The sequence below is a fragment of the Melozone crissalis genome, unplaced genomic scaffold, assembly GCF_028551555.1.
Source record: "Melozone crissalis strain CALT ecotype California unplaced genomic scaffold, PUWL_Pcris_2 ptg000009l_1, whole genome shotgun sequence".
In the NCBI taxonomy this organism is placed as follows: Eukaryota; Metazoa; Chordata; class Aves; order Passeriformes; family Passerellidae; genus Melozone; species Melozone crissalis.
This window is the reverse complement of record NW_026535787.1, coordinates 20,728,131-20,739,273: the sequence shown is the minus strand read 5'-3', so window position 1 is coordinate 20,739,273 and position 11,143 is coordinate 20,728,131.

Below are 11,143 nucleotides of genomic sequence, written 5' to 3'. Positions count from 1 at the left end.
TGCTAAGAAGGGACCTGACCTACAGGTGAGGGTTTTGAGGCTGCCAAAGTAATCTTCCTGCATGACCTTTTCAATCCTTGGCCTCCATTGCTTCAGTCAACACCACAAGTGCCTTCTAGTATGACAATCACCATTTGTTGCTTAGGAATTAAACATTGACTAAACACATCATTCTGCACAGGCCATTGAACTGGAAGAATGTTTAGTGAGCTCAGCAGCTAGAGCCTTATTAACCATCTCTGGTGATCTTCTCCAAGGCAAAGGATAGCCGGAGCTCAAAGACTTCCCAAAGTGCTCCTTCTATAGCTGACAAAGCTGTTAAAGCTCTAACACTCCCACACAACAAAGTCTGCCAGCTCACAGATGCTAACTTATCCATCCCATCACAGCCTAAAGTTTTTTGTTCCACTCTTCATGCTGTTCCCAGCTCTCTCCAAACCAGTTTAGCACCACCCACAGCACATCTACTGCTCCTTCTGCTGCACCAATGAATTTAAGTGCTGCACTCCAAGTTGAAAGAAAAATTAGTTGCCTTCCTCAAGCATGCCTGCAATGTTTAACAGTTCTCGGGAGCATAGATCAGCTAAAGGTGTGTTGAAACAGAACAACAAGCAGACAGGACAGCAAACAGAGTTTTACAAACATCAGCAAATACAGTAACAGGAGTCCAAAATACCCCTGGGGGAGGATGTTCCCTTTCCAAGTATCAACATCAGAAAGAAGTGTGTCTAGGGTAATAAACAGAAGACATGTTAAGGTACCAGCTTCTCACTCCGCCACTTTAAAACAAGCAAGGAGAAAAGTGAAATAAGAATTCTTTGCATTTTCTGAATTCTCCCTTAACTTGGCACACACAGAGAAAGGCATGGGCGAGAAGAGCCCACATTTCCCTCAGACTCAATGCTATGTATACATCCTGCTCCTATCAGATCAGAAGGAAAAATTTGGATGAATATTGTTATAAACAAAAATCTGCCAATTTTTTTTTGTGAGAAAAAGGTTACCACCTGCTGCTGAGGTGCTGCTTGTTTGTTATGGTAATTACGGGTCGTTGTTGTTAATAGTTGTTTTTGTATCGGTAAAAGCTCTGGCTGAGGCTGAGTTAATGGCACTTCTCCCAAGAAGGGCGGGGACGTCCCCAGACGGTGAAGAGAAGGCACTGAGACCTGGGAGGGGGTGCATGCAAACTAACTTTGGGACCAGCATGCCATGGGAAGCTACTATTCCAAATACACTGAAAAGAACTCAAAACAACGAGCCAGTATAGAGTTGAGAAATTGGACTGATGTCCAAACGTGAAAAATGGAGTGCTGAGCCTGCAGAGATCCAGAGACCTTCGTGACCTCTCACCCTGATCGCTGGAGTCGCCCTTGAAATAAACAAGGCCAGAACACTTCTTCTCCTTTTTAATGCCTTTATTAAAAGAGATCAGCTCAGGATTGGGCGGCTCGACGGGTCTGCAGCATCCGTCGTCTCTCCCATAGCGACTCAGAAGAGGAGGATATGCACAGCTCTGTCCGCAAGGGGCAGAGCTGGAGATCAGATCCTCGCAGGAGCCTTCAGGGCCTGCTGATCCCCGTCAGATGGTGCCCCTCCCACTCAGTCGGCCTGGTCTCACCGCCGGGGTCGTCTCTCCTGGTCAGGGCGAGAGGGTCCGAAGGTGTTCCGCATCTCTGCAGGCTCAGCACTCGGTTCCTCACGTCCAGACATCACTCCAGTCTCTCAACTCTTAGGTGGCTCGTTGTTTTGGGGTTTTCTCCGTACAGCGGGGGACCCATGCTGCATTGTGGTCTTGGAGTCACTTTGCATAGCCCCCCCCACCTTCTCAGGTCTCTTCACCCTTCTGGGAAAAGAACACCTTAGCCTCGGGCGAGGGTCTGCTAATACAAAAGGAGCGATTAGCCTCAACGACCCGTGATTACAATAACAAAACACGAAGAACTTGGGCAGCTACAGTGCTCTGGCTGCCTTTTTGTAACTTTTTCTCACAAAAAAAATATTTCCCGAATTTTGTTCATAACAGCCCTGACGCCGGGACCAAGAAGGGGGGCGAAGCTGCGGAATTGAAGACCAGGGGTCACATCCTTAAAGGCTCCCACGAGGCCTGGACCCCCAGCTCTGCCCCAGTGGACAAAGCTGTGCATATCCTTCTCATCGCCCTGGGAGAGACAATGGAGACTGCAGACCCGTCGAGCTTCCCAATCCTGAGCTGCTCACTTTTAATAAAGGCATTAAAAGAAGAAAAAGTGTCCTGCCCTGTTTATTTCAAGTATTAGGTGGTCTTTTATGGTTGCTATTCAATAAAAACCACCTAAGTAAGAGAGCAGTTCTACCACCTTGCCGGAACTGGACTCTGTCCCACATGGCGGCATCTTGCCAATGCTAGTAAATTTAGTAGGATGGTTAAGTGTTTTGAAACTAAAAAGCAGCTTTCAACTCTATTCCTAGACCAATCAGATCTGGAAAAAACCCAATCAGCCTGAATACTGTCTCAGCTTGGAGCCATAAAGCCATACTTCATTAAACTCGCTTGTGGGACACAGTTACACGTGCCAGCTAACTTTGAGTTCGGAAAGGAACTGCACCAGCATTATTGATGAGACGCTGGATAGAGCAGACTTACTCTGATAGACAGAAATGAGACAGAGATGTAAGCATGAGCTTGAGATAGGCCAGCAGGTAGCGTCTGCTCATTCTTCTCCTGTCCTACCACATCCAGGAGTCTTAAAGAAAAGAAGAATAAGGTGTGGTGCCCTTAAATGTTAGAGATGGTATCTCAAAACATGGGGTTGAGCCTAAGTTTGACCCTGGAAATCTGAATTCCCCAGGGAGGTGTGTCACAAGAAGAGCCAGGTGAGACAGCACCCCAGGATTTCACAGAGGGTGTTCTCAAGTCTGTATGTGGGAGTTTGGTTTCATTGTGCTCAGACTAGTGCCTGTGTCAGGCTATGGATTTGTAGTTCTCAGCAGTGGAGCAGGAGTGTTCCTCAGACTTTAATGAATGTAGTGCAACACCTCTGTCATCTCAGCAGGTGTAACAATCACCACTGCCATTTGTAGCATATAAGAAAGCAGTCAGCATTTTCTTCTTCTAAACAAAAATAATAAACGCAGATTTTTCAGTTTGCCACTTCCAAAACATTTTGTAGTTTTGGCAAGGCTTGAGATCCATGAAAGGAATTCTGCCTATCCATTCCACAGGCACAAAGGGTGTGTGACAACAACTAAAGCCATACCAGCCTCCCAAAGCAAGGTCCCAGGAACAGGACGGGGCAACTGCACATCAACAACAACAGAACATTTGACAGGCACCTGGGACACAGTGGTGAGCCTAGGCATCTGCCAGCCCAGGTCCCTTGAGAAGCAGAGGGGACAACATCACAGACCTGTCTACTAAATATTGCATTTCAGTAGGTATAAGGACAATGAGAAGGATTTTTCTTCTCATCTTTTCTAAAGTGCTCTAACCAACCACTCACAGAGAGTGGGACATGAAAACAAGGATTTCAAGCTGATTACTTGTTAGCCATCTACAAAAGCACACAGATTTAGTGGGTATTCCAATGTTCTCTGGAAGCTTGATTTTTCAGCTGTTTTCCTCAGTCACTGCTAAAAACCTTGCTCTAACAGCCTCTTCTGCTCCAAGAATCACAGGATCATAACAGAGCAGTGAAAAAATTCACCGGCCAAGTCTCTTGTTTTAGTTTTGGGTAAACAGAATTGCACTATAATCCTGATCTTGAGAAGCCAGTTCCCTGGTACATTTATTAATGCTGCCTACATTATCCTTCAGCCTTGGAAAGTGGACAAACCTAACCTCAAGACAGGAGGAAGGATCACATGGAAGGGAAATTAAGCTACTTAAGAGTTCTTGTTCTTGGCAATAAATGCAAGAAGACAAGATTGTAATTATCTAGTTTATTGCTGTAAACAAGCAATTTTTTTAGCAACTTAGTTTTTAATAAATCTTTCTAGGACATGACAGTCAAATAAGTGAGAAAGCAATCTTCTTTGTGCACAAAATCCAGGTCATATGAAGATCATAGAATGGCTTGGGGTAGAAGTGACCTTAAAGTACATTTACTTCCAAGTCCTACTGCCACAGGCAGGGACACTTTCCACTAGACAAGGTTGCTCAAAGCCTCATTGAACCTGGCCTTGAACACTTCCAAGGATGGGGCAGCCACAGCTTCTCTGGGGAGCCAGAGCCTCACCACCCTCACAGTAAAGAATTTCTCCCTAGCATCTAATGTAAACCTACTGGCAGTTTCAAGTCATTCCCCCCTTGTCCTGTCACCACTTGTTCTTGTAGAAAGTCCCTCTCCATCTTTCTCGTAGATTTCCTTCAAGTACTGGAAGGTCACAATTAGGTCATCCCAAGCCTACTCATTTCCAGGCTGAACAACCCCAATTCTCTCTCCCAATTTGGCACCACCAAACTTTTTCCAGAACTTTTTCCAGAACTAGTACTGTGTAAACAAGCAATTACTTGGTAGGAATTTCTAGGATTCTCCAAATTACATAAACTCTGCTAGTGTAAAATCTTCTTACAGCAGCCTTGCTCTTCCTTTGTGGACATATTTCAGGAAACCTACACTGAGTTTCACATTCATTCTGGATCTTAAGGCCTGGAAGCATATATCTGGCTTCAAGTGTTTTTGCCAGCATTGTGCATGCCTGCACAGTGAACATACCCAGCAGACAGGGGGAAAACCAGCCTTGAGAAATACCAGTTCATCACTCCCTGTACACGACTGTGGTGTGCAGCAAAGGAGTCAGTCCGGTGAGACAGCCTGTGTCAGTGATCCTCAGACAACTGTGTTACTAAGGGCAATTTTCAAGACAGATTGATGGAAGGCCAGAAGGCGATTATCTTTGCAACACACACTTCTAAATTTTTTGTTTTGGCAATGACCAAAAGCACATTTTCCAGCACTATCCACTATCACGCAGGATAAGCTGGCTGCTTCTATCGCTTCAGAGTTCAAGTTATGATTCTTTAAGAAGAGCAGAAATAAAGAAAAATAAGAAAAACTATTGGCATTTGAGATATTTAGACTGAAATACCAGCAATTGTTATTTTTCTCAGGAGGAATGCCTGGCATGTATTTTATTTGCTGCTAGTATAGCCTTCCAAAAGATGCAATCAAATCAAATTCAGCATATTTGCAAATGTGGGACTGCATTTAATGTATCAAATGAACTTTGTACTGGACGTGGCTCAAAGATTGAACTTGGTGTAATAATTTGTCTGTCCCAAAAAAAGCATTCCAAACCCAGAGCTTTATTTTCTGTTTCAAAGGGCAAGTTACAGCACTATCGCTGCTGCATACTTTTCCTCCTCCCTTTCCACTGCTCCAGCCTCTCTGGACGGTTTTTGTTTCTTTCTTGCATTTGCGATTTTAGGTTTTGCAATTTCAAGCTGGAAGAAAACCCAGGAATACCAAAACCCAACCCTTTGCTCAGTTGCTATGAACAAAATGAAAAGTGAATGTTCAGTAAAAATATTAAAGAGAAATATTTTTGCCACCTTTAATTCTCATTTATACAGACCTCACCAAATAAACAATGTGGTGTTCTCCACCCAATCTGCCAAAGGATGACTTTGATGCAGGAAGAAACACCTCCTAGGCAGTGTTTTGTTTTCCCTTTCTTAGAAAGTATTTGCAAGAAGCAACACAATAGAAATAACTCAGTTCTCAATTTCTTCTGTATTTTGCATTCACAAATGTCCAGTCCAAGAGGAATTTGGTATTAGAGTTGCAAACATACCTGAAGTGGCAAGGTGCTGTCCCACAGCATAAAGCAGGGCTGTAAGGGGCTGGGGGAACATGGCTGTGCCAGCCATTTGCCTGTCCCTCTGCTGAGCCACCCAAACAGCATCTGCACAAACTGTATCAAAACTTTCTCATGATTATAACAGAGATGAAACAACAATGGCACCTGCAACTCTGGTCAAACAGAAAACACCCTTTCAAACCCAAGCATGAGATACCATCTGGGCTTTGCACACACCAACCAAGCTTTTATGTCATTTCACTGAAACCTGCAAGTCTTTGCATGAAGACCAACACATTGTCCAGCATCTCCTGAGCCAACAGAACCCTTTTAAAGGCTCATCCATCTGCCTCTTAAAGGGACAGTCTGTGCTGCCATTGTACCGCAATGTACCATACATTTCCCATTTTATGCAGCTACCAGCTAAGCTCCCTTGATGCTCTAATGCCTAAGGTACTGCCAGTGGCTTCCTTTCTTCCACCAAGAAACTGCCGACTCTGTAGTGGCAGCAGAAAATTACCATTGCACAAATCTTAGATTAGAAGCCAGGCTAAGAAATCATATCTTGCAACAAATGGGGTTATTTTACTTTTACAGAACAAAAAATAATCTCAAAGCAGACACAAGAAGAATTCACATCTCTGAAGTACTACCCAACTTACAGCTGTATGCAATTTCAGCCCACAGATTATCCTGGAAACTTGAATCCACAAATTTGGCCATATAAGCAGTTCTACCATGGGCACACATTCTCACTGGTTGCTGACAGGAACAGTAGTGACTCTGAGGCCAAATTTTTGTTGAACTTGCAGATATAAACCTGCACACAGTTATGTGTACAACAGTAGCTTCTCCCTTGAGCAGACTGCACCATCCCAGAGTACTTTCCCCAAGGTATTTTTATTTCTACTGCAGATAAGAGATATACAAGAAAGAACAAAAACAACAAGCCATTTTCTACTCTAAGCAAATTTTGCTTTAAATTTAAACAAATCCCTAAACTGAGGGAAAGTTTATTTTCAGTGTGATTGTATTAACAGCTTATCCATACAGCAAGTTACCTGTTAATGATCCTGGTCACACTCACCATCTTTTCCAGAAGAATTCACTTTGTCTCGACTTCAGGCAGTGGCACAATCAGCTGAGTGGATCAAACCCTGATCCCCAAGAAGAGCAGCTGGGCTCACTAACAAGCAGTAGTTCAAAATTCACTTGGTTTCTTTTTCCAGCATCTGCTCACCCAAGAGTATGACAAACTGACCCCACTTGGTACATTTAAATTGGAGAGAGGCTTTTGGTCAAATGCTCTTAGAGTCTAATGCGAGTGCCTGGTGTGTCACCTAACTGAAAAGAAGAATCAGTGACATTACCATTACTCAGCTCCAGAGCCTGCCAGCATTTTGCTCACCTTCCAGCTAGATGTGGAACGAGAGCTGCTGGCAGCATACACCGGGTTCCAAGCTGGCTGTCCTTCAGACAGCATGCAGGAGTTTGTCCTCCACAGCTAAAAAAACTGCATGCAGGTTCAGCAGCATCCCCTAAGAGGTAAATAATACGACAAATGCAAATCAGGAATGATTTTGTTAGAACAGCTAATCACAGGTTTGTGGCAACAGCGAAACTCAGTATAAAGGGCATGCATAAATTTGTCACAGAACATGCTTCTAGTTTTCGCTGTCTCATTGCAAGCTTCAAAATAACAATTTATTCCATGCACACATGTATATACATGTATGACTTGGTCCAGCATTGCTAAAGGCACACAGAAAAAAAAAACCCAAAACAACAACAACCCCCCCCCCCCCCCCACCATTAAATCCCGTAGGGGAGTAGTATGATGAAATCCTGCTCACTCTTGCACCTGAAGTCCCCTCTAAGGTACATAATTTTCATGGTGGGGGTGGGTGGGTGGAAGCCACAGTGCCACTCCAAGCTATTTAGCCATCAACTTTTTACACACTGGCAGCTTATGCCAGTCACTTTAGATTCATGTTAATATGTATTTTCTGAAAAAAACTAGTGGCACACCCCCTGCCTACAGCTCATTGCAGACATTACTGACACCAAGACACCAATGGCTAGGTTTGTGTGAGTCACTGCTAATGAAGGCTGATTTGCAAACACTTGCTTTGAGGTCTGAGACAACAGGTAGTGATTAAGCTCAGAATTTCCAGCTCTAACTTTGGGATTAAAAAAAAAGATATATCTACACATAGCTCCCCCTCTGTCACAACTGTCTGAAAACATGAGGGAATCAGGACCATCCATTCGCTCCCTCCCCCCACCTCCAGTATTCCCACATCTTCAAGACAGGCACGCTGAAAGCAACCCAAAAGAAGGGTGCGTCTGATCTCATTGGTTACAAGCATCCGACATTAGCCCAGGCTCCAGGAATCATTATCAATGTTTTGTTTCCGGATCGTTTCCTGATCAAGTATTACAATGGAGCTTCAGCACGTGTGCTACAGCAGTAGAGGCTGCACAGAAGTTGTACTTGCCTTCCAAGACAGAACTGGATCCATGATTAGCATGCTTTTGTCCCAGCGCAATCAGGCAAAGATGTTAGCTGGGTGTATGCACAAGTGCAAGCACACACTGATTTCTAATCACTTTCCACTACTACTTGCACTGAGAAATTGTCAGCACATCCTAGAAATAAGGATGTTGTCTGCATCTGCCTCCTCAGGGGACAAAAGTACAGCAAGATGCAGCACCTCAAAAAAAATCTCAAACCAACCTTCCATGACACCATTCTGCATCAGAGAAGTTACTCAGCTCAACTGATAGTTGATTCACAACATCATCATGTATCAAAACAGCAGTACAGAACACACAGCAAAGATGATTAGCTCAAGTAGTACTTTTTATTTTCAGGATTAAAACTATCAGTGAGATAAAGCAGAAGAAACAGATGTAAACCCCCAAAGTTATTTGCAGTTCAGATGAGGCATCCTGGTTTCACAAAATCAGACAGGTGGGTAAAGCACAAACTGCCATAAGAAGACAGACTGCACAAAATACTGAGAATTGGTAACTCCTCTTCACCTGGTCCCCTTGGCACCCTTCCACAGTATAAATTAAAAAAAAATTCATGAGGAAAATATATTTGACATTGAGAAAAATCAAAAAACCATCTAAATTATTTTTACATAGGATGTGCTGATCAACATTTCTTTCAAAATTAAGAATACACTGCAGTTCAATGTAGATGGTATGACAGGTCTAACAAAGGGTAAGAGAAGTACTACTTAAACAGACAACACACAATGCATAAATATTCATGGCTATAAAATATAAGCAGATTCAGCATACAGTTCTAGAGTTGACATTCCTATTGCAGTCCCTACAGTGTAGCAGTTTACTTGGTAAGATTTTTAGAAAAATAAATATGCATTTAGGAGTAAACACACTTCAATAGAACAGATGTATTGAATTAGTGGGACTGATTATTTTTAATGCAAAAAGAGACTGATTTAACAGCCTAAACCAAAGTGCAGATGGGATTACCATTAAAGGTATCATTAAGTAAATCATCATACTCTTACCACAGCTAGTCCTACATACATGTCCTTAGCATAAAATTTATTTGCTTCTCACCATATGCTCTGGCTCTTCTACCTATCTGTTGAGCTAAAAACCAAAGCTGAAATAAGGATTTGTCAAAGAAGGAGAAAAAAAAAAATCTTATTTTTCACTGCCAAAAGAACTTCATTTAGACCTAATGAAATTCAAATAATTTTTTGAGTCAGTTCTGCTTCCCATATTAGACAATTTCTCTGTGCTTTAACAAGTATTGAAAAGTTGCCTGAAGTTTTGTCCCAAACAGTGGTCCTCTGACCAAAATTTTGATTATTAGGGTTTGGTAACTATGTGTTCAAGTCAAGATGAAAGTCTTAAAAAAACAGCATATGGATGTCATATTAAATACTGCATATTTAAGTAAATCTCAAGTCACACATGCTCAGTAAGACTTCCAAAGGCAACCCAACCCTAAATCAAAATATCCATGCCCTCTCTTTATCTAAGTCCAAAATCTTTGTCTGCTAAATGATGCATCAATGAACTCTGACACCTGAGAGAAGTACACAAAGAAACTACTTCCAAAGGCTTATCCAGATGAGAATGGATGAGCATGCTGGCAGAAGCCCTACTCCCATCTGAGCCAAAATACACAGTTTAAGTACTTTGCCTCAAGCAGTTGCTTGTTTTCTGGTTTCTCCTCTTCCAGCACCTACCAAATGGTCAAGGGGTCAGAACAATTCTTCTGGGGAGGTTTTTTTCCCAGCCTGTTTAAAAGTGAACTCTACCACTTTACAGATATACAAGCAAGACTAAAACCACTGTATTCACCATAGGTACACCAAACAGTAAAAACCTCCCACCTTCTCCTGTGCTCACACCGATCTTTATTCTCCTCAAGCTCACACATCCTGACCTTGCAGGCTGTTATTTGCTGACCTCAGGAGCAGACTGCTCAGGGCCCAGACTTGGCCAAGTGCCTCAGTGTGAGCTGCAAGGCTGTTGCTCACCTGCCAGACCTGCTCCACTCTGCTGCCCAGAACTGGGCTAAGCACTACCACACCTACTGTGTGGGCACTGAATGAGAACTACTGCCCTACTTCCTTGATCCTCCCTTCCTGCCCAGCACACCTTTTAATTTTGTAATGCTGGAAAATAGAGTCCACAACCCAAAGTCCAAGCCTAGATGAGCTCAATTTTGCAAAGCATGAGGAAGTCAGTATGTTTTGGTGTTGAGTAAGCAAGATAAGCCCATTATATGGATAGCTTTTCTCTGTGTAACAGAATACATGAAAGGTAGTTCATATTGCTTGAGATGGTTCCGGACAACCCTAGGACCAATTCTAAACACCAGCATGAATGCTGCCCAGAGTAGCCAGGAGATGTCATGTCATAGACAAATGTTACCTGCCAACTGCCCAGCTCACCATTTAAGACTGTCAGGTTCCTCACACTGGATGCACACCACCAAGCTCTGAAATGACAAGTCTCTTCTGAGAGGCCAAACTTACAGAAATGTTTCCCCCCCACATACTTAAACCATTAATACTAAATCTATTTTCCATTTCTTTTCCCTCTGCTAATACTCTTAATACCCAGCATGTTTCATGAGGCAAGAACTAACAGCCAATACGTTAGAGAAAATTCTGAGTTTGCACTTAAAAATGTGTAACCAAAGTCCTGCGCCCATCCCATCTCTATTCAAATAAATACAGCAGAAGGACTAATACTAGTCATTACTGTGCACACATAATACAAATACTGGTTAAGCCAAATCTCTCTTGAGGCAGATATATATATATAGTACAAAATATATTAAGGGTCAAATACAAACATCATACTCACT